The 20,232-nt window shown below is 43.9% G+C and overlaps 14 non-coding genes and 2 pseudogenes across 14 annotated transcripts; all 16 read right to left on the reverse strand.

The window, feature by feature from the left end:
* Nucleotides 1–181: 181 nt before the first annotated feature.
* Nucleotides 182–372, reverse strand: LOC116407208. Its single transcript, XR_004220169.1, has one exon. It is a non-coding gene; the product is annotated as a U2 spliceosomal RNA (small nuclear RNA).
* A 511-nt stretch (nt 373–883) lies between these two features.
* Nucleotides 884–1,074, reverse strand: LOC116407209. The gene has a single exon (XR_004220170.1). It is a non-coding gene; the product is annotated as a U2 spliceosomal RNA (small nuclear RNA).
* A 511-nt stretch (nt 1,075–1,585) lies between these two features.
* LOC116407210 lies at nt 1,586–1,776 on the reverse strand. The gene has a single exon (XR_004220171.1). It is a non-coding gene; the product is annotated as a U2 spliceosomal RNA (small nuclear RNA).
* A 511-nt stretch (nt 1,777–2,287) lies between these two features.
* LOC116407211 lies at nt 2,288–2,478 on the reverse strand. The gene has a single exon (XR_004220172.1). It is a non-coding gene; the product is annotated as a U2 spliceosomal RNA (small nuclear RNA).
* A 511-nt stretch (nt 2,479–2,989) lies between these two features.
* On the reverse strand, nt 2,990–3,180 carry LOC116407212. The gene has a single exon (XR_004220173.1). It is a non-coding gene; the product is annotated as a U2 spliceosomal RNA (small nuclear RNA).
* A 511-nt stretch (nt 3,181–3,691) lies between these two features.
* On the reverse strand, nt 3,692–3,862 carry LOC116407354 (annotated as a pseudogene).
* Nucleotides 3,863–9,384: 5,522 nt separating this feature from the next.
* Nucleotides 9,385–9,575, reverse strand: LOC116407214. Its single transcript, XR_004220174.1, has one exon. It is a non-coding gene; the product is annotated as a U2 spliceosomal RNA (small nuclear RNA).
* Nucleotides 9,576–10,087: 512 nt separating this feature from the next.
* On the reverse strand, nt 10,088–10,278 carry LOC116407215. Its single transcript, XR_004220175.1, has one exon. It is a non-coding gene; the product is annotated as a U2 spliceosomal RNA (small nuclear RNA).
* A 511-nt stretch (nt 10,279–10,789) lies between these two features.
* LOC116407217 lies at nt 10,790–10,980 on the reverse strand. The gene has a single exon (XR_004220177.1). It is a non-coding gene; the product is annotated as a U2 spliceosomal RNA (small nuclear RNA).
* A 511-nt stretch (nt 10,981–11,491) lies between these two features.
* On the reverse strand, nt 11,492–11,683 carry LOC116407247. The gene has a single exon (XR_004220208.1). It is a non-coding gene; the product is annotated as a U2 spliceosomal RNA (small nuclear RNA).
* Nucleotides 11,684–12,197: 514 nt separating this feature from the next.
* Nucleotides 12,198–12,388, reverse strand: LOC116407218. Its single transcript, XR_004220178.1, has one exon. It is a non-coding gene; the product is annotated as a U2 spliceosomal RNA (small nuclear RNA).
* A 512-nt stretch (nt 12,389–12,900) lies between these two features.
* LOC116407278 lies at nt 12,901–13,091 on the reverse strand. The gene has a single exon (XR_004220239.1). It is a non-coding gene; the product is annotated as a U2 spliceosomal RNA (small nuclear RNA).
* Nucleotides 13,092–13,603: 512 nt separating this feature from the next.
* Nucleotides 13,604–13,795, reverse strand: LOC116407254. Its single transcript, XR_004220215.1, has one exon. It is a non-coding gene; the product is annotated as a U2 spliceosomal RNA (small nuclear RNA).
* Nucleotides 13,796–14,305: 510 nt separating this feature from the next.
* LOC116407257 lies at nt 14,306–14,495 on the reverse strand. Its single transcript, XR_004220218.1, has one exon. It is a non-coding gene; the product is annotated as a U2 spliceosomal RNA (small nuclear RNA).
* A 516-nt stretch (nt 14,496–15,011) lies between these two features.
* On the reverse strand, nt 15,012–15,202 carry LOC116407265. The gene has a single exon (XR_004220226.1). It is a non-coding gene; the product is annotated as a U2 spliceosomal RNA (small nuclear RNA).
* A 520-nt stretch (nt 15,203–15,722) lies between these two features.
* LOC116407361 lies at nt 15,723–15,895 on the reverse strand (annotated as a pseudogene).
* Between the last annotated feature and the right edge of the window lie 4,337 nt (nt 15,896–20,232).

The raw sequence follows: 20,232 nt of genomic DNA on the forward strand, positions 1-20,232 counted from the left end.
GGCTGAAAGGGCATCACACCAAACAACGGGCGGATGACGACATTAACAGCAAACTGTCTCCTGCAAAGTCTTGCAAAGTTCTTTTTTCCCCTTCCTTGGGCTGCTTGTTGCTGCTGTTTCTTTGCACTTGTTGTGCTGCTGCTGCAGATTCGAGCTTGTTCTGATTTTTCAAACTGGATAAGAGAGGTGCACCGGTCCTGGAGGTACTGCAATACCAGGTCGATGCGTGGAGTGGACAGAGCAAGCTCTTCTTCCATCTCCCTGTTCCAAAAATCCATTTAATATATGGTCCCCAGATAGGGGACGTATCAGATATTAAACTGATAAGAACAGATACTACACTTGATCTTAGCCAAAAGGCCGAGAAGCGATAACCCGAATTGCGCACGCACCGACGGGCCCAGATCCTCGCTTGCTCTACCTCCATGGGGAGAGAGAGGGGCCATAACGCTTCCTCCTGCACCTACACTATCCTCCCCCCAAAACCCCAACCCCCACCTCACACACAAGCCCCCACATTACAGCATCTCGGATATCTTCTACAGCCCTTCTCTGGCTCTGGTCTCTTTGCGGGCTGCAGCCGACGACCACTCAGCACCGCAACAGCAACTTCACCACTCTCCCAGAAGCCAACATTTACATAGCCCCGCCTCTTTCTGGCGCACACAATCAAGCACACAACGAGCTCCTGCAACGAGTCCCGGCTGAAAGGGCATCACACCAAACAACGGGCGGATGACGACATTAACAGCAAACTGTCTCCTGCAAAGTCTTGCAAAGTTCTTTTTTCCCCTTCCTTGGGCTGCTTGTTGCTGCTGTTTCTTTGCACTTGTTGTGCTGCTGCTGCAGATTCGAGCTTGTTCTGATTTTTCAAACTGGATAAGAGAGGTGCACCGGTCCTGGAGGTACTGCAATACCAGGTCGATGCGTGGAGTGGACAGAGCAAGCTCTTCTTCCATCTCCCTGTTCCAAAAATCCATTTAATATATGGTCCCCAGATAGGGGACGTATCAGATATTAAACTGATAAGAACAGATACTACACTTGATCTTAGCCAAAAGGCCGAGAAGCGATAACCCGAATTGCGCACGCACCGACGGGCCCAGATCCTCGCTTGCTCTACCTCCATGGGGAGAGAGAGGGGCCATAACGCTTCCTCCTGCACCTACACTATCCTCCCCCCAAAACCCCAACCCCCACCTCACACACAAGCCCCCACATTACAGCATCTCGGATATCTTCTACAGCCCTTCTCTGGCTCTGGTCTCTTTGCGGGCTGCAGCCGACGACCACTCAGCACCGCAACAGCAACTTCACCACTCTCCCAGAAGCCAACATTTACATAGCCCCGCCTCTTTCTGGCGCACACAATCAAGCACACAACGAGCTCCTGCAACGAGTCCCGGCTGAAAGGGCATCACACCAAACAACGGGCGGATGACGACATTAACAGCAAACTGTCTCCTGCAAAGTCTTGCAAAGTTCTTTTTTCCCCTTCCTTGGGCTGCTTGTTGCTGCTGTTTCTTTGCACTTGTTGTGCTGCTGCTGCAGATTCGAGCTTGTTCTGATTTTTCAAACTGGATAAGAGAGGTGCACCGGTCCTGGAGGTACTGCAATACCAGGTCGATGCGTGGAGTGGACAGAGCAAGCTCTTCTTCCATCTCCCTGTTCCAAAAATCCATTTAATATATGGTCCCCAGATAGGGGACGTATCAGATATTAAACTGATAAGAACAGATACTACACTTGATCTTAGCCAAAAGGCCGAGAAGCGATAACCCGAATTGCGCACGCACCGACGGGCCCAGATCCTCGCTTGCTCTACCTCCATGGGGAGAGAGAGGGGCCATAACGCTTCCTCCTGCACCTACACTATCCTCCCCCCAAAACCCCAACCCCCACCTCACACACAAGCCCCCACATTACAGCATCTCGGATATCTTCTACAGCCCTTCTCTGGCTCTGGTCTCTTTGCGGGCTGCAGCCGACGACCACTCAGCACCGCAACAGCAACTTCACCACTCTCCCAGAAGCCAACATTTACATAGCCCCGCCTCTTTCTGGCGCACACAATCAAGCACACAACGAGCTCCTGCAACGAGTCCCGGCTGAAAGGGCATCACACCAAACAACGGGCGGATGACGACATTAACAGCAAACTGTCTCCTGCAAAGTCTTGCAAAGTTCTTTTTTCCCCTTCCTTGGGCTGCTTGTTGCTGCTGTTTCTTTGCACTTGTTGTGCTGCTGCTGCAGATTCGAGCTTGTTCTGATTTTTCAAACTGGATAAGAGAGGTGCACCGGTCCTGGAGGTACTGCAATACCAGGTCGATGCGTGGAGTGGACAGAGCAAGCTCTTCTTCCATCTCCCTGTTCCAAAAATCCATTTAATATATGGTCCCCAGATAGGGGACGTATCAGATATTAAACTGATAAGAACAGATACTACACTTGATCTTAGCCAAAAGGCCGAGAAGCGATAACCCGAATTGCGCACGCACCGACGGGCCCAGATCCTCGCTTGCTCTACCTCCATGGGGAGAGAGAGGGGCCATAACGCTTCCTCCTGCACCTACACTATCCTCCCCCCAAAACCCCAACCCCCACCTCACACACAAGCCCCCACATTACAGCATCTCGGATATCTTCTACAGCCCTTCTCTGGCTCTGGTCTCTTTGCGGGCTGCAGCCGACGACCACTCAGCACCGCAACAGCAACTTCACCACTCTCCCAGAAGCCAACATTTACATAGCCCCGCCTCTTTCTGGCGCACACAATCAAGCACACAACGAGCTCCTGCAACGAGTCCCGGCTGAAAGGGCATCACACCAAACAACGGGCGGATGACGACATTAACAGCAAACTGTCTCCTGCAAAGTCTTGCAAAGTTCTTTTTTCCCCTTCCTTGGGCTGCTTGTTGCTGCTGTTTCTTTGCACTTGTTGTGCTGCTGCTGCAGATTCGAGCTTGTTCTGATTTTTCAAACTGGATAAGAGAGGTGCACCGGTCCTGGAGGTACTGCAATACCAGGTCGATGCGTGGAGTGGACAGAGCAAGCTCTTCTTCCATCTCCCTGTTCCAAAAATCCATTTAATATATGGTCCCCAGATAGGGGACGTATCAGATATTAAACTGATAAGAACAGATACTACACTTGATCTTAGCCAAAAGGCCGAGAAGCGATAACCCGAATTGCGCACGCACCGACGGGCCCAGATCCTCGCTTGCTCTACCTCCATGGGGAGAGAGAGGGGCCATAACGCTTCCTCCTGCACCTACACTATCCTCCCCCAAAACCCCAACCCCCACCTCACACACAAGCCCCCACATTACAGCATCTCGGATATCTTCTACAGCCCTTCTCTGGCTCTGGTCTCTTTGCGGGCTGCAGCCGACGACCACTCAGCACCGCAACAGCAACTTCACCACTCTCCCAGAAGCCAACATTTACATAGCCCCGCCTCTTTCTGGCGCACACAATCAAGCACACAACGAGCTCCTGCAACGAGTCCCGGCTGAAAGGGCATCACACCAAACAACGGGCGGATGACGACATTAACAGCAAACTGTCTCCTGCAAAGTCCTTGCAAAGTTCTTTTTTCCCCTTCCTTGGGCTGCTTGTTGCTGCTGTTTCTTTGCACTTGTTGTGCTGCTGCTGCAGATTCGAGCTTGTTCTGATTTTTCAAACTGGATAAGAGAGGTGCACCGGTCCTGGAGGTACTGCAATACCAGGTCGATGCGTGGAGTGGACAGAGCAAGCTCTTCTTCCATCTCCCTGTTCCAAAAATCCATTTAATATATGGTCCCCAGATAGGGGACGTATCAGATATTAAACTGATAAGAACAGATTTTTTTTTTTTTTTTTTTTTTTTTTTTTTTTTTTTTCTTTTTTTTTTTTTTTTTTTAAATCCTTTCAGTTTGAGTTTCTTTCATAAGAAAAATTTTCCATTACAAACAAAAATGAAAAAATCAAGAAAGAAACTATGACACATCATAAAGGAAAAAGAAAATATTCTTAGAAAAATTTTTTTAAGAAAATTTATACCAGTCTTTAATTTTCCATTCATTCATGGCAGACATTCCAAATTTTTTCTTATCAACTAAATACAAAATATATAGATTACTTAAGGCAAATTTTATACAGTCGGTTATAGTTAACTCATCCCTTCTTAAAACTAAAATATTTCTACACTTCCAAATAGCTTCTTTGGTTACATTAATAATTTGCCAGGCCTTGATAGCATCCCCATTTTTACATTTTAAGTTCAGTCCAAAAAAACTTGCTCATAACCTAAAAACTCAAGCTCTCCTACATATTTTAAAAAACCTCTCATCTTCTCCCACACCATTCTTGAGAAACTACAATTCCAGAAGACATGCATTACCGTTTCATCATATACACAACCATTTCTGGGACATTTGGGGTTATTTAATAAACCTCTTAAGTACTGGAAGTTCCTTACTGGCAAGCAATCATGAACTACTGCCCATGCCAAATCCTTTTGACTATTGGTAAGATTTTTATTCAGTACCATATTCCAGATGTTTTTAGAAACTTTAGCGTTAAATTTTTCAACCGGGTATATTAATTCATTTTTTTTAAAACTTTTAACTATTTGTTTTGCGTTTACAAGCTCAGTAAAATCAAATGTATTTAAATTATATTTTCTCACTATTTTCTCTAAAATCACATAAAACCTACTGATTTTAAAAGCGCGCGGTTTATTTAAATCAATTCCCAACCATTTATATTTATTAAAGAACCAACCTCCGCTATATTTTATAAAATTGGACACAATACTCTCTTTTTTTAACAACCTAAAAATAAAAGCAGCATGTTTTAATGATAAAAAAAGTCTTAGGTCAGGCACACCTCTACCCCCGTTATCTATATCTTTATACATAATTTCTCTTTTTATTTTCTCCATTTTAGATCCCCATATAAAAACGAAGATTTCTCTTATAAATTTCCTCATGTACAAATCCGATGGTAAAAACACAATAGACACATATAATAAAAGGGATAAAATTACGGCCTTAATAATTAAAACTTTCCCTACAATTGACAGGTTCCTTAGTTTCCAAAAACCCAATTTTCTCCTAATTTTACTCAACACAACCGCCCAATCGTCTTCACCCGAGAGAGACTGGTTAAAAGTAATCCCTAAATATTTTTACACTACTCTTAATAACTTTGAATTTACAGAACATATCAAAATTCCAGTTCCCATAAGCGCAACATGTTGATTTACTCAAATTCAGACTCAATCCAGATATACATTTAAAACAACCTGTAATAAAACATACCCTATTAATAGAAGTTGAGTTCCTACATATCACTACCACATCATCCATGTACGCTAAACATTTCACTTCCTTTCCTCCACCTCCAGGAATCTTTATACCCTTAATTAATTTATCTCTTCTAAAAAATTGTACTAAAGGCTCCATGATGCAAATAAATAAAATGGGAGATAAAGGACAACCCTGTCTCACTCCTGATTGTATATTAATTTTTTTTGTTAAAAACCCATTAACTAAAACCTTACTTTCAACCTTATTATATAAAATTTTAATCATTTTAATAAAATCAATAGGCAAATTCATTTTTTCTAAAACAAGGAACATAAAATCATGTGATATACTGTCAAATGCTTTTTTCAAAATCTAAAGAAAAAAGACTGACACCCTGATCTCTATCTAAAACATCGTATAACATATCCCTTATTAATATCACGTTTTCCCAAATCATTCTTCCTGGTACTGCACAATTCTGACCCTCTTCAATCACGATGTTTATTATTTTCCTAAATCTATTAGCTATAACTTTCGCCATAATTTTGTAATCCACGTTTAACAATGTTATTGGCCTATAATTTTTAATGTTTTCTTTATCTTCCTTTTTATATATAAGGGTTACCAAACCTTCTTTTTGAGATTGTGTCAGTTCACCTTTTTTAAAACACTCATTCACCAAATCGCACAAATCATACTTAATAAAATCCCAAAATTTTAAGTAAAATTCCACAGTCAAGCCATCTAATCCCGGAGATTTATTTTTAGAAAAACTTTTAAACTGCCTCCTCTAATTCAAACATGGTGATTTCCCCTTTTAAAACCTTTTGCTCATTTAAATTAAGGCATCTATTTAAATTATTTAAAAACATCTCCGCAAAACTTTTATCTATAATTTCCTTTTTACCTAATAAATTATTATAAAAATTAAAAACGACATCTAAAATATAATTTATATCATTAATACCATTTAGTCTTACGATCTGATTATTATTTTTATTTTTAACACATCTAAAAAAGAAGCTTGAACACTTTTCATTTTCTTCAAAATCTTTCACTCTAGAATTAAAAATAATTTCTTTTCCCCTTCGTTCAATCCACTTTTTAATATCTTTTTTCACATCATCAATTCCTTTATTAAAATCGTATCCTAGTTCTCTAAAAGCCAACATTCCTTGTAAACGAGAATTTAAAAGCTTAAAATGACTCCATTCTTTTTTCTTTTTCTTTATACCATTCCTTATAAAAAATAATTTACATTCATTTTTAACCCAATCCCACCATACACTCTTAGAAACAAATGTCTCTTTCATACTTTTCAAAAATTTATATTTATTTCAAACAATTCACATATCCTTGCATCCTCTAACAATAAATAGTTCAACTTCCAAGGCCTTCTTGCTGTACTTGTTATATTTTCTGCACCCATTGACACACACAATATTTTATGGTCAGAAAATCCACTAATTATTTAACTCAAAATCATGTATTTGAAATTCATTTGAACAAAAACAAAAATCTATTCTGGATTGACTATTTTTATTTGCCCAAGTAAAACCACTTTTATCTCCGTGTTTTAACCTCCATGCATCTTTTAGATCAAAATCTTTTATCAATTTTTTAAGAACAACAGAAGATTTATCTAATTTATTACTTCCAATCCTATCTTTCCCTTCTATTATGCAATTAAAATCCCCCAGCACAATAATAGGCTCTGAACCCACCAAAAAATAACTAATTTTCTCAAATAACTTAATTCTATCATTTTTACCTGTATTCCCATAGACACACATAATTTTGACTTTAAACCCCCAAAACAACCCTTAACACAAAAAGCTCTACCTGGCTCGATTTCAAAATAACTTTCAAAAACAAAAGAATCACCTTTAATTAATAATCCTATACCGGAGTTTTTTATATTATTTTCCCCTGAAAAAAAAGAAGGTCCCCATTTCCAAGAATCTGATAGCAACTTATAATTTTTACAAAACTCAATGCCACACTCTTGCATACAAAAAAAATCGGTATTTAATGTGGCCACAAAATCAAAAATTCCATTTCTTCTACCTATATTCTTGATGCTTCTCACATTCAGGGACCCACACTTTATAAGCATCAAAAGGAAGAATTAAGGGGAAAGCAAAAAAAGGAAGGAGAAAAAAACAAAACTAAAAAACACCAAGGTCAAAAATCAGTCAAAATTACCAAAAACACAAAAAGGAAGTAAATCACCCCGGGTCATTCTTACTTCCTTCGGGAAAACAGTCAGGAGTCGCACTCAAGCGACTCAAGCCTCTGTCCACTCTTGCCGAGAATTCGCTTTCACTAACAGGAGAGAAGACACTTAGATCCATACTGTCTATTGTCCACACACCTTCTTCTTCTTCCACCACTTCTATTTGATCTTCTTCTCTTTCTCCTTCTTCTCTCTCCATCACTACACCCTCACTTCTTTCTTCCACATTTTCTTTCCCGACGATCTTTTCTTTTCGATCTCTTTTTCGACAATTCTTTCTTCCTCTGCATTCTCCTCCTCTCCTTCTTCCTCACTTCTTATCTCACTCTCCTCATCCGAGAAAACACCTTCGGTCCTTCGTTTCTTCCTTTTGTCACCTCTGGTCATTTTTTTGCCTTTTTCCCTTCCAGTATGGTTAATTTTTGGCTTACCACTGGGCGTGCTTCATTTTCGACTGGGTTCTGTTCCACCCTCACACTTCTTTGGGGTACTTGGTTCTTATTTTCTTTCCCAGCAGGAATCTTTTTTACTTTACTGGCATATGAAGATTTAGTGCAGTTCATTATATGGTGCCCTTCTACATCACAAATGGAACATCTGGGAATTATCTTGCATTCCTCATCATCATGGCCCATACCAGCACAAACTCGGCACACCAAACCAACTGTACAGCTGTTTGACATATGACCAAAATCATTACATTTCCAACAAAAAGTCGGCATACCTGAGTACTTCAGAAATCCTCGGTTTCCTCTCAAGCTGATGGTCTGAATTGGGTGGTCCAGTCCATCTTCAGATGAGTTATCATACCTCAGCTTGACTCTGAACAGCTTTTTACCGGTCCAGATCCTGTACTCATTAAGAACATCTTTTACATACTCTGCCTCCTCAAAAATCATTTTCATATACTCCAGAACCTCTTTAGTGGGAACATAAGTATTATACATTGAGACAGTAACCATTCTCACATTATCTTGATGCTTAAAGCTTACCTTACATCCAGAAAACTTTTCATCTTGCTGCTTCTCCATAAAAACTTTACGGAAATCATGGTATTTCACTGTCTCATGAAACACAAGCTCATAGATTCCCCTGTTGTAATATTCCGGTAGGCAAAACAAATCCTTTGGCGTAATTCCACATTCTTTCAGCAGAGTTTCCACCACAAAAAACAATCCAGCAGCTCCACGATGTTCTTCTGGTATCTCCACAACAGCTGTATTCTTGTATCTGGTTTGTAGATCCGATGGTGTTCCAAATAAATCCTCCATCTTCTTGAAGGAAGCTACCCTTCACCACACAAGGTGGATCCCGGGCACTTCAAATTGATCCCTCCTCAAAACTTAAAACGGTTTCCTCCCAATAGCAGCAGCTGGCTTAAGACTCCGGTAGGAGCCGATGCCAGAAGGCCGAGAATCAAGCGTTTCAGTCACACTTTCAGCAAAAATCCAATGGATCTTTGCCAAAAGGCCGAGAAGCGATAACCCGAATTGCGCACGCACCGACGGGCCCAGATCCTCGCTTGCTCTACCTCCATGGGGAGAGAGAGGGCCATAACGCTTCCTCCTGCACCTACACTATCCTCATTCATCTAGGCCAGAAGCCAACATTTACATAGCCCCGCCTCTTTCTGGCGCACACAATCAAGCACACAACGAGCTCCTGCAACGAGTCCCGGCTGAAAGGGCATCACACCAAACAACGGGCGGATGACGACATTAACAGCAAACTGTCTCCTGCAAAGTCTTGCAAAGTTCTTTTTTCCCCTTCCTTGGGCTGCTTGTTGCTGCTGTTTCTTTGCACTTGTTGTGCTGCTGCTGCAGATTCGAGCTTGTTCTGATTTTTCAAACTGGATAAGAGAGGTGCACCGGTCCTGGAGGTACTGCAATACCAGGTCGATGCGTGGAGTGGACAGAGCAAGCTCTTCTTCCATCTCCCTGTTCCAAAAATCCATTTAATATATGGTCCCCAGATAGGGGACGTATCAGATATTAAACTGATAAGAACAGATACTACACTTGATCTTAGCCAAAAGGCCGAGAAGCGATAACCCGAATTGCGCACGCACCGACGGGCCCAGATCCTCGCTTGCTCTACCTCCATGGGGAGAGAGAGGGGCCATAACGCTTCCTCCTGCACCTACACTATCCTCCCCCAAAACCCCAACCCCCACCTCACACACAAGCCCCCACATTACAGCATCTCGGATATCTTCTACAGCCCTTCTCTGGCTCTGGTCTCTTTGCGGGCTGCAGCCGACGACCACTCAGCACCGCAACAGCAACTTCACCACTCTCCAGAAGCCAACATTTACATAGCCCCGCCTCTTTCTGGCGCACACAATCAAGCACACAAACGAGCTCCTGCAACGAGTCCCGGCTGAAAGGGCATCACACCAAACAACGGGGCGTGATGACGACATTAACAGCAAACTGTCTCCTGCAAAGTCTTGCAAAGTTCTTTTTTCCCCTTCCTTGGGCTGCTTGTTGCTGCTGTTTCTTTGCACTTGTTGTGCTGCTGCTGCAGATTCGAGCTTGTTCTGATTTTTCAAACTGGATAAGAGAGGTGCACCGGTCCTGGAGGTACTGCAATACCAGGTCGATGCGTGGAGTGGACAGAGCAAGCTCTTCTTCCATCTCCCTGTTCCAAAAATCCATTTAATATATGGTCCCCAGATAGGGGACGTATCAGATATTAAACTGATAAGAACAGATACTACACTTGATCTTAGCCAAAAGGCCGAGAAGCGATAACCCGAATTGCGCACGCACCGACGGGCCCAGATCCTCGCTTGCTCTACCTCCATGGGGAGAGAGAGGGGCCATAACGCTTCCTCCTGCACCTACACTATCCTCCCCCCAAAACCCCAACCCCCACCTCACACACAAGCCCCCACATTACAGCATCTCGGATATCTTCTACAGCCCTTCTCTGGCTCTGGTCTCTTTGCGGGCTGCAGCCGACGACCACTCAGCACCGCAACAGCAACTTCACCACTCTCCCAGAAGCCAACATTTACATAGCCCCGCCTCTTTCTGGCGCACACAATCAAGCACACAACGAGCTCCTGCAACGAGTCCCGGCTGAAAGGGCATCACACCAAACAACGGGCGGATGACGACATTAACAGCAAACTGTCTCCTGCAAAGTCTTGCAAAGTTCTTTTTTCCCCTTCCTTGGGCTGCTTGTTGCTGCTGTTTCTTTGCACTTGTTGTGCTGCTGCTGCAGATTCGAGCTTGTTCTGATTTTTCAAACTGGATAAGAGAGGTGCACCGGTCCTGGAGGTACTGCAATACCAGGTCGATGCGTGGAGTGGACAGAGCAAGCTCTTCTTCCATCTCCCTGTTCCAAAAATCCATTTAATATATGGTCCCCAGATAGGGGACGTATCAGATATTAAACTGATAAGAACAGATACTACACTTGATCTTAGCCAAAAGGCCGAGAAGCGATAACCCGAATTGCGCACGCACCGACGGGCCCAGATCCTCGCTTGCTCTACCTCCATGGGGAGAGAGAGGGGCCATAACGCTTCCTCCTGCACCTACACTATCCTCCCCCCAAAACCCCAACCCCCACCTCACACACAAGCCCCCACATTACAGCATCTCGGATATCTTCTACAGCCCTTCTCTGGCTCTGGTCTCTTTGCGGGCTGCAGCCGACGACCACTCAGCACCGCAACAGCAACTTCACCACTCTCCCAGAAGCCAACATTTACATAGCCCCGCCTCTTTCTGGCGCACACAATCAAGCACACAACGAGCTCCTGCAACGAGTCCCGGCTGAAAGGGCATCACACCAAACAACGGGCGGATGACGACATTAACAGCAAACTGTCTCCTGCAAAGTCTTGCAAAGTTCTTTTTTCCCCTTCCTTGGGCTGCTTGTTGCTGCTGTTTCTTTGCACTTGTTGTGCTGCTGCTGCAGATTCGAGCTTGTTCTGATTTTTCAAACTGGATAAGAGAGGTGCACCGGTCCTGGAGGTACTGCAATACCAGGTCGATGCGTGGAGTGGACAGAGCAAGCTCTTCTTCCATCTCCCTGTTCCAAAAATCCATTTAATATATGGTCCCCAGATAGGGGACGTATCAGATATTAAACTGATAAGAACAGATACTACACTTGATCTTAGCCAAAAAGGCCGAGAAGCGATAACCCGAATTGCGCACGCACCGACGGGCCCAGATCCTCGCTTGCTCTACCTCCATGGGGAGAGAGAGGGGCCATAACGCTTCCTCCTGCACCTACACTATCCTCCCCCCAAAACCCCAACCCCCACCTCACACACAAGCCCCCCACATTACAGCATCTCGGATATCTTCTACAGCCCTTCTCTGGCTCTGGTCTCTTTGCGGGCTGCAGCCGACGACCCACTCAGCACCGCAACAGCAACTTCACCACTCTCCCAGAAGCCAACATTTACATAGCCCCGCCTCTTTCTGGCGCACACAATCAAGCACACAACGAGCTCCTGCAACGAGTCCCGGCTGAAAGGGCATCACACCAAACAACGGGCGGATGACGACATTAACAGCAAAACTGTCTCCTGCAAAGTCTTGCAAAGTTCTTTTTTCCCCTTCCTTGGGCTGCTTGTTGCTGCTGTTTCTTTGCACTTGTTGTGCTGCTGCTGCAGATTCGAGCTTGTTCTGATTTTTCAAACTGGATAAGAGAGGTGCACCGGTCCTGGAGGTACTGCAATACCAGGTCGATGCGTGGAGTGGACAGAGCAAGCTCTTCTTCCATCTCCCTGTTCCAAAAATCCATTTAATATATGGTCCCCAGATAGGGGACGTATCAGATATTAAACTGATAAGAACAGATACTACACTTGATCTTAGCCAAAAGGCCGAGAAGCGATAACCCGAATTGCGCACGCACCGACGGGCCCAGATCCTCGCTTGCTCTACCTCCATGGGAGAGAGAGGGGCCATAACGCTTCCTCCTGCACCTACACTATCCTCCCCCCAAAACCCCAACCCCCACCTCACACACAAGCCCCCACATTACAGCATCTCGGATATCTTCTACAGCCCTTCTCTGGCTCTGGTCTCTTTGCGGGCTGCAGCCGACGACCACTCAGCACCGCAACAGCAACTTCACCACTCTCCCAGAAGCCAACATTTACATAGCCCCGCCTCTTTCTGGCGCACACAATCAAGCACACAACGAGCTCCTGCAACGAGTCCCGGCTGAAAGGGCATCACACCAAACAACGGGCGGATGACGACATTAACAGCAAACTGTCTCCTGCAAAGTCTTGCAAAGTTCTTTTTTCCCCTTCCTTGGGCTGCTTGTTGCTGCTGTTTCTTTGCACTTGTTGTGCTGCTGCTGCAGATTCGAGCTTGTTCTGATTTTTCAAAACTGGATAAGAGAGGTTGCACCGGTCCTGGAGGTACTGCAATACCAGGTCGATGCGTGGAGTGGACAGAGCAAGCTCTTCTTCCATCTCCCTGTTCCAAAAATCCATTTAATATATGGTCCCAGATAGGGGACGTATCAGATATTAAAACTGATAAGAACAGATACTACACTTGATCTTAGCCAAAAGGCCGAGAAGCGATAACCCGAATTGCGCACGCACCGACGGGCCCAGATCCTCGCTTGCTCTACCTCCATGGGGAGAGAGAGGGGCCATAACGCTTCCTCCTGCACCTACACTATCCTCCCCCCAAAACCCCAACCCCCCACCTCACACACAAGCCCCCACATTACAGCATCTCGGATATCTTCTACAGCCCTTCTCTGGCTCTGGTCTCTTTGCGGGCTGCAGCCGACGACCACTCAGCACCGCAACAGCAACTTCACCACTCTCCCAGAAGCCAACATTTACATAGCCCCGCCTCTTTCTGGCGCACACAATCAAGCACACAACGAGCTCCTGCAACGAGTCCCGGCTGAAAGGGCATCACACCAAACAACGGGCGGATGACGACATTAACAGCAAACTGTCTCCTGCAAAGTCTTGCAAAGTTCTTTTTTCCCCTTCCTTGGGCTGCTTGTTGCTGCTGTTTCTTTGCACTTGTTGTGCTGCTGCTGCAGATTCGAGCTTGTTCTGATTTTTCAAACTGGATAAGAGAGGTGCACCGGTCCTGGAGGTACTGCAATACCAGGTCGATGCGTGGAGTGGACAGAGCAAGCTCTTCTTCCATCTCCCTGTTCCAAAAATCCATTTAATATATGGTCCCCAGATAGGGGACGTATCAGATATTAAAACTGATAAGAACAGATACTACACTTGATCTTAGCCAAAAGGCCGAGAAGCGATAACCCGATTGCGCACGCACCGACGGGCCCAGATCCTCGCTTGCTCTACCTCCATGGGGAGAGAGAGGGGCCATAACGCTTCCTCCTGCCACCTACACTATCCTCCCCCCAAAACCCCAACCCCCACCTCACACACAAGCCCCCACATTACAGCATCTCGGATATCTTCTACAGCCCTTCTCTGGCTCTGGTCTCTTTGCGGGCTGCAGCCGACGACCACTCAGCACCGCAACAGCAACTTCACCCTCTCCCAGAAGCCAACATTTACATAGCCCCGCCTCTTTCTGGCGCACACAATCAAGCACACAACGAGCTCCTGCAACGAGTCCCGGCTGAAAGGGCATCACACCAAACAACGGGCGGATGACGACATTAACAGCAAACTGTCTCCTGCAAAGTCTTGCAAAGTTCTTTTTTCCCCTTCCTTGGGCTGCTTGTTGCTGCTGTTTCTTTGCACTTGTTGTGCTGCTGCTGCAGATTCGAGCTTGTTCTGATTTTTCAAACTGGATAAGAGAGGTGCACCGGTCCTGGAGGTACTGCAATACCAGGTCGATGCGTGGAGTGGACAGAGCAAGCTCTTCTTCCATCTCCCTGTTCCAAAATCCATTTAATATATGGTCCCCAGATAGGGGACGTATCAGATATTAAACTGATAAGAACAGATACTACACTTGATCTTAGCCAAAAGGCCGAGAAGCGATAACCCGAATTGCGCACGCACCGACGGGCCCAGATCCTCGCTTGCTCTACCTCCATGGGGAGAGAGAGGGGCCCATAACGCTTCCTCCTGCACCTACACTATCCTCCCCCCAAAACCCCAACCCCCACCTCACACACAAGCCCCCACATTACAGCATCTCGGATATCTTCTACAGCCCTTCTCTGGCTCTGGTCTCTTTGCGGGCTGCAGCCGACGACCACTCAGCACCGCAACAGCAACTTCACCACTCTCCCAGAAGCCAACATTTACATAGCCCCGCCTCTTTTTCTGGCGCAACACAATCAAGCACACAACGAGCTCCTGCAACGAGTCCCGGCTGAAAGGGCATCACACCAAACAACGGGCGGATGACGACATTAACAGCAAACTGTCTCCTGCAAAGTCTTGCAAAGTTCTTTTTTCCCCTTCCTTGGGCTGCTTGTTGCTGCTGTTTCTTTGCACTTGTTGTGCTGCTGCTGCAGATTCGAGCTTGTTCTGATTTTTTCAAACTGGATAAGAGAGGTGCACCGGTCCTGGAGGTACTGCAATACCAGGTCGATGCGTGGAGTGGACAGAGCAAGCTCTTCTTCCATCTCCCTGTTCCAAAAATCCATTTTAATATATGGTCCCAGATAGGGGACGTATCAGATATTAAACTGATAAGAACAGATACTACACTTGATCTTAGCCAAAAGGCCGAGAAGCGATAACCCGAATTGCGCCACGCACCGACGGGCCCAGATCCTCGCTTGCTCTATCCTCCATGGGGAGAGAGAGGGGCCATAACGCTTCCTCCTGCACCTACACTATCCTCCCCCCAAAACCCAACCCCCACCTCACACACAAGCCCCCACATTACAGCATCTCGGATATCTTCTACAGCCCTTCTCTGGCTCTGGTCTCTTTGCGGGCTGCAGGCCGACGACCACTCTAGCACCGCAACAGCAACTTCACCACTCTCCCAGAAGCCAACATTTACATAGCCCCGCCTCTTTCTGGCGCACACAATCAAGCACACAACGAGCTCCTGCAACGAGTCCCGGCTGAAAGGGCATCACACCAAACAACGGGCGGATGACGACATTAAACAGCAAACTGTCTCCTGCAAAGTCTTTGCAAAGTTCTTTTTTCCCCTTCCTTGGGCTGCTTGTTTGCTGCTGTTTTCTTTGCACTTGTTGTGCTGCTGCTGCAGATTCGAGCTTGTTTCTGATTTTTCAACTGGGATAAGAGAGGTTGCACCGGTCCTGGAGGTACTGCAATACCAGGTCCGATGCGTGGAGTGGACAGAGCAAGCTCTTCTTCCATCTCCACTGTTCCAAAAATCCATTTAATATATGGTCCCCAGATAGGGGACGTATCAGATATTAAACTGATAAGAACAGATTTTTTTTTTTTTTTTTTTTTTTTTTTTTTGTTTTTTTTTTTTTTTTTATTAGTCCACTCAGTGCTTAAAATCAGAGAAATTCCAGAGAAATTTTATTTACCTCTCTTTTCACATTCCTTCTCTTATCACATCATCGTAGACATAAGCCTCAACTGATATTCCATATTTTAATATTCCAATCCGTTTCGGCTTTTCTACCTTTTAATCTTTTATCTTTCAAATAATGTACTATACACTCTCTGCACAATCATTTTTTTACATTGCTTGATAATCTAATACATTGTTTTTAAGATTAACAGATTTCTTTGCTTTCCACATAACTTCTGTTCACATAATTTATTATTACCCAAGTATGCTCATTTTATCCCTAGCACATTTTAAACCTCTCCAAACATCACTACCTCATAATTAATATAGAGCACCCCGTTATAGCCTTCATACCACCCCCCATATCTCTCCACATTCTCTGCGCAAACTTACAATTCCATATGAAATGCATACACGTTTCATTCTCCGTGCACCCTTCCCTTGGACACTTAGGACTCCTCAACAGGCCCCTTCTGTACTGGAAATCTTTAAACCGGCAAACATTTATGCACCAATGCCCACGCTAGATCTCTCTGACTATTCGTCAATTTTTGTTCACGACCATGTTCCAGATCTCTTTGGAAATTTTACTGTTGAAATTCTCCACCGGACACACTGCTTCCTGCTTCCCAATCTGTACAAATCTTATTAAATATTTACTAATTCCCACCTCTGAATACTTAAACAATCCCACCTTTTAATGATTTTATCCAGCACATTATAAAACCTCGTTTCCGCTGAAAGAATAAGGCTTTTTAATATCTGTTTTAAACCACCTATGTCTGTTCAGTATCCACCAGCTCCATATTTTAAAAGTAACTTGCCCATTTTATCCTGCCTTGCTAACTTAATTATAAACTGAATGTATTTCAATTCCAGAAACTGCTGCACGTTCGGAACTCCTTTACCGCCATGCCTAACTGCCCTATACATTATTTCTTCTTTAATTTCTCCATATTTGAGCTCCAAATAAATACAAAAATTTCCCTAATAAATCTCCGCATCCACAATAATTAGGCAGAAAACACAACCCACGTACAGAAGAATAGGCAAAATTACCGCTTTTACAATTAGAACCTTGCCTATTATGGACAGGCTCCGTAATTTCCACATTGACAATTTCTTTTGTTATTTTCTCCAGCGCCTCCGCCCAACTAAGTTCTCCCGATACATTTTGAGAAAAGACTATTCCCAAGATCTACTATTTCCCCTTTCCAAATTTTTTACTTTACAATTCTCAAAATCCACCCATTTCCTCATAATAGCATTACATTCACATTTCTTCTATATGTAGCTTAAAATTAAGCAGCGCTATTAAAAATTATCAGCCCAAAGAATTACTCTCTATTCACCGATTCCTTGTTTGAGCATAGATTACAACATCGTCCATATAACCCAATGATTTTATTACATTCCGTTTTCCCAGGCAACTGAACCCCTTTTAATGATTTTATCTCGCTGCAGCGCTAACAATACGGCTCTATGGAAGCATTATGAAAAGGATCGGATGCACGGGCAACCCTGCCTCACCCCTGATTTACCATCTAATTCGGCTCAGTTTAAAACCATTCACTAAATTCTCACTAGTAACATTTTTTGTACAGGACTTTAATTTATTAATAACCCTTACTAAAACCAAATCTTGTTAATACCCTAAAAACTAATAATCATTGATTCACCCTGTCGTTACGCTTTCTCAAAACCAAGGATAGCAGCGCTATCCCCTGATCCCTTTGCATCACATCCTCCAACACGTCTCTCACAATATACAGATTTTCCAGTCAAATACACCTCCCCGGTGACGGCAACACTGCCCCGGCCAAATTATTCAGCTATCACATTTTTCATTCTATTGCCAAAGATTTTCGCTATGATTTTGTAGTCCACATTTAACAAGGTAATGGTCTATAAATTTTTTTATTCTATCTTTTCACCTTCTTATAAATAATTGTAACCACCCCCTTTATTTTGTGGACAGTGTTAATCCCCCGTTCTAAAAACTTCACCAAATCATTTCTAAAAAAATCATTCTTATAAATTATCCCAAAATTTCACGTAAATTCGATGTTAACCCATCACAACCCGGTGAACTTTCCCTTTTGCGCATGATGCTAATCACAGCCTGCACCTCCTCCAGGTCTATTTCACGATCCACCCACTCTTGATCATTTACAGAAATTCCTCTTTTCAATTAATGATATATAAATCCTCGTACTAATTTTTACATCGCATCCTTTTTTCTGGCAAATAAATTATTATAATTCATATACTTTTTTTAAAATCCCCTCAATACATTCTTCGTTCTTCCATTTTGTCTATAAACACTTCTTTTACTTAAAATTTTCTTAACAAAAATACCTTGTCACTTTTCCCGCTTCTCAATTCTGCTAATCCTTGCAATCTAAAAATTATTTCCCTCCCTCTATTTTCAATCCATTTTTTAATACTTCTCGTTTATTCATATCCTCCTCGCCACATCAAAACCCCTTTCTCTCAATCTTGATCATCGTTTGCCAGTTTAACATTTAACTCATTATACTCCTTCTTTCTTTTTACTGATTTTAATGCCAATATTTACAAAAGAAATTTTTAGCCTCCCCCTTTTTAAACCATTCCCACCATACTTTAACGGAAGGAAAACTTCTTTTTTGTTTCTGCCACTGCGCATATTTTAACTTAAAACCCTAACTAATTCACTATCCCTACCAATAAATCGCGTTAACTTCCAATCCCTTTTTTTATTCTTAAAATTTTTATCTCGCAAAAACAATCTACTATCAGCATTTGTATGGTCTGAGAAACATTTTGCACTAAAACAAAATCTTTTGTCATAAACTCTGACGATCCGAAACAAAATCAATCCTAGATTACATTTATTACTCTCAAAATAAAACCCTCTGTTGTTTTTTTACTCAAAACCCACAGATCCTGTAGGCACAAAAATCGGAATACTAAATTTTTAAGGATACCCGAGGTTACATCTAACCCGCTTGACCTTTCCTGTCTTCCCTCTTTAAGAATGCAATTTAAAATCCCACAAATTATAATTGGCTCTACAACCGGGCAGAAAATTATAAATCTATTAAGCAGCTCAGCCTTCTGTCCTTCCTTTTCTACCGGGGCATACACATTCAGCAAACCTAATAATGCTTTCGCCAATAATTAACTTAACTAAATCGCCCCTCACCAGGTTTCAATTTACGAAAAAAGATACAAAATCTACCAAAACATTTTTACAAAATAAGAAACGCCAACTTCCGGAGTTCTTACTTTCAGTACTCCCGGACCAAAATGAAAATACCCCCTTCCATTCATTTTTGGCGCATTCGCATCCTCTTCATTGCTCAAAGCCGCATCCTGTAAAGCAATAAAGTCCGCACCCAAGGAAGACAAAAAGTCCAAAAATCCGCTGCACCTCCGTATTTTAAGATTTGATATACTCCTCACATTTAAGGAGATGCAATTTCCCCGCATCAGTTACATCATTTTACTTTTCCCTCCGTACCTTTCCATTTCTGGTGTTGACTTAACCTTTCCCCACTCACAGCGGCACCTTCCTCCTTGCGAACCACCCTTCCACCGAAAATGCCGACACTGTATTTCTCTTGATCCTCCATCTCTCCACCCTCTCAACGATCCGCAATCCGAGTCCGGCATTGTGTTCTCTTCGTTGTCCGCTCTCTCGTCCGTCCCTCTTTCTGCCATCCCGGCTCAACCTTTCAAAAACACTCAAACCGGACAAAAAAATTCATCCCCCAGAGTTAATCCAACATGGAACACGCGCTACAGCACTCTCTCCTGCAACACACCTCACTTTTCCTCCCGACTCCACTGCCATTTCTTCTTTCCCTTCGACCTCCACTTCAGTTTCCAAACTTCTGCCGGCGCTCCTCCTAATTTCCCTCACCTGGGTGCTAACTCCGGCTGCCTGTTTTTTCTCTTTCCTGAAAACTGCAACTCTTCTCTTCACCCCCGCTTCCAACATCGGTTGTTTCCCACCTTTCACACGCGCCTGCATAGTGCCTCGCCTTTCGGGCACTCCCTGTACATATGCCGAGTCTTTGCCACAGGAGCACTTTTTTTCACTTTTAACAGTCCTTGGTGTAGTGTGCCAATTCTAAACAGTTTCCCGCACATTCTTATACCCGCCTCACAGTCCTGCGGTACTGTGGCCAATTCATTCACCTTGGCAGTACTTAGCATCCCCGAATAAAAATGAACCCCTTTCCGCTCCCATTCTAAAGTTTGACTGGGGGTGTGAGAGTAC

This window comes from Xenopus tropicalis, chromosome 8, assembly GCF_000004195.4.
Source record: "Xenopus tropicalis strain Nigerian chromosome 8, UCB_Xtro_10.0, whole genome shotgun sequence".
Lineage (NCBI taxonomy): Eukaryota > Metazoa > Chordata > Amphibia > Anura > Pipidae > Xenopus > Xenopus tropicalis.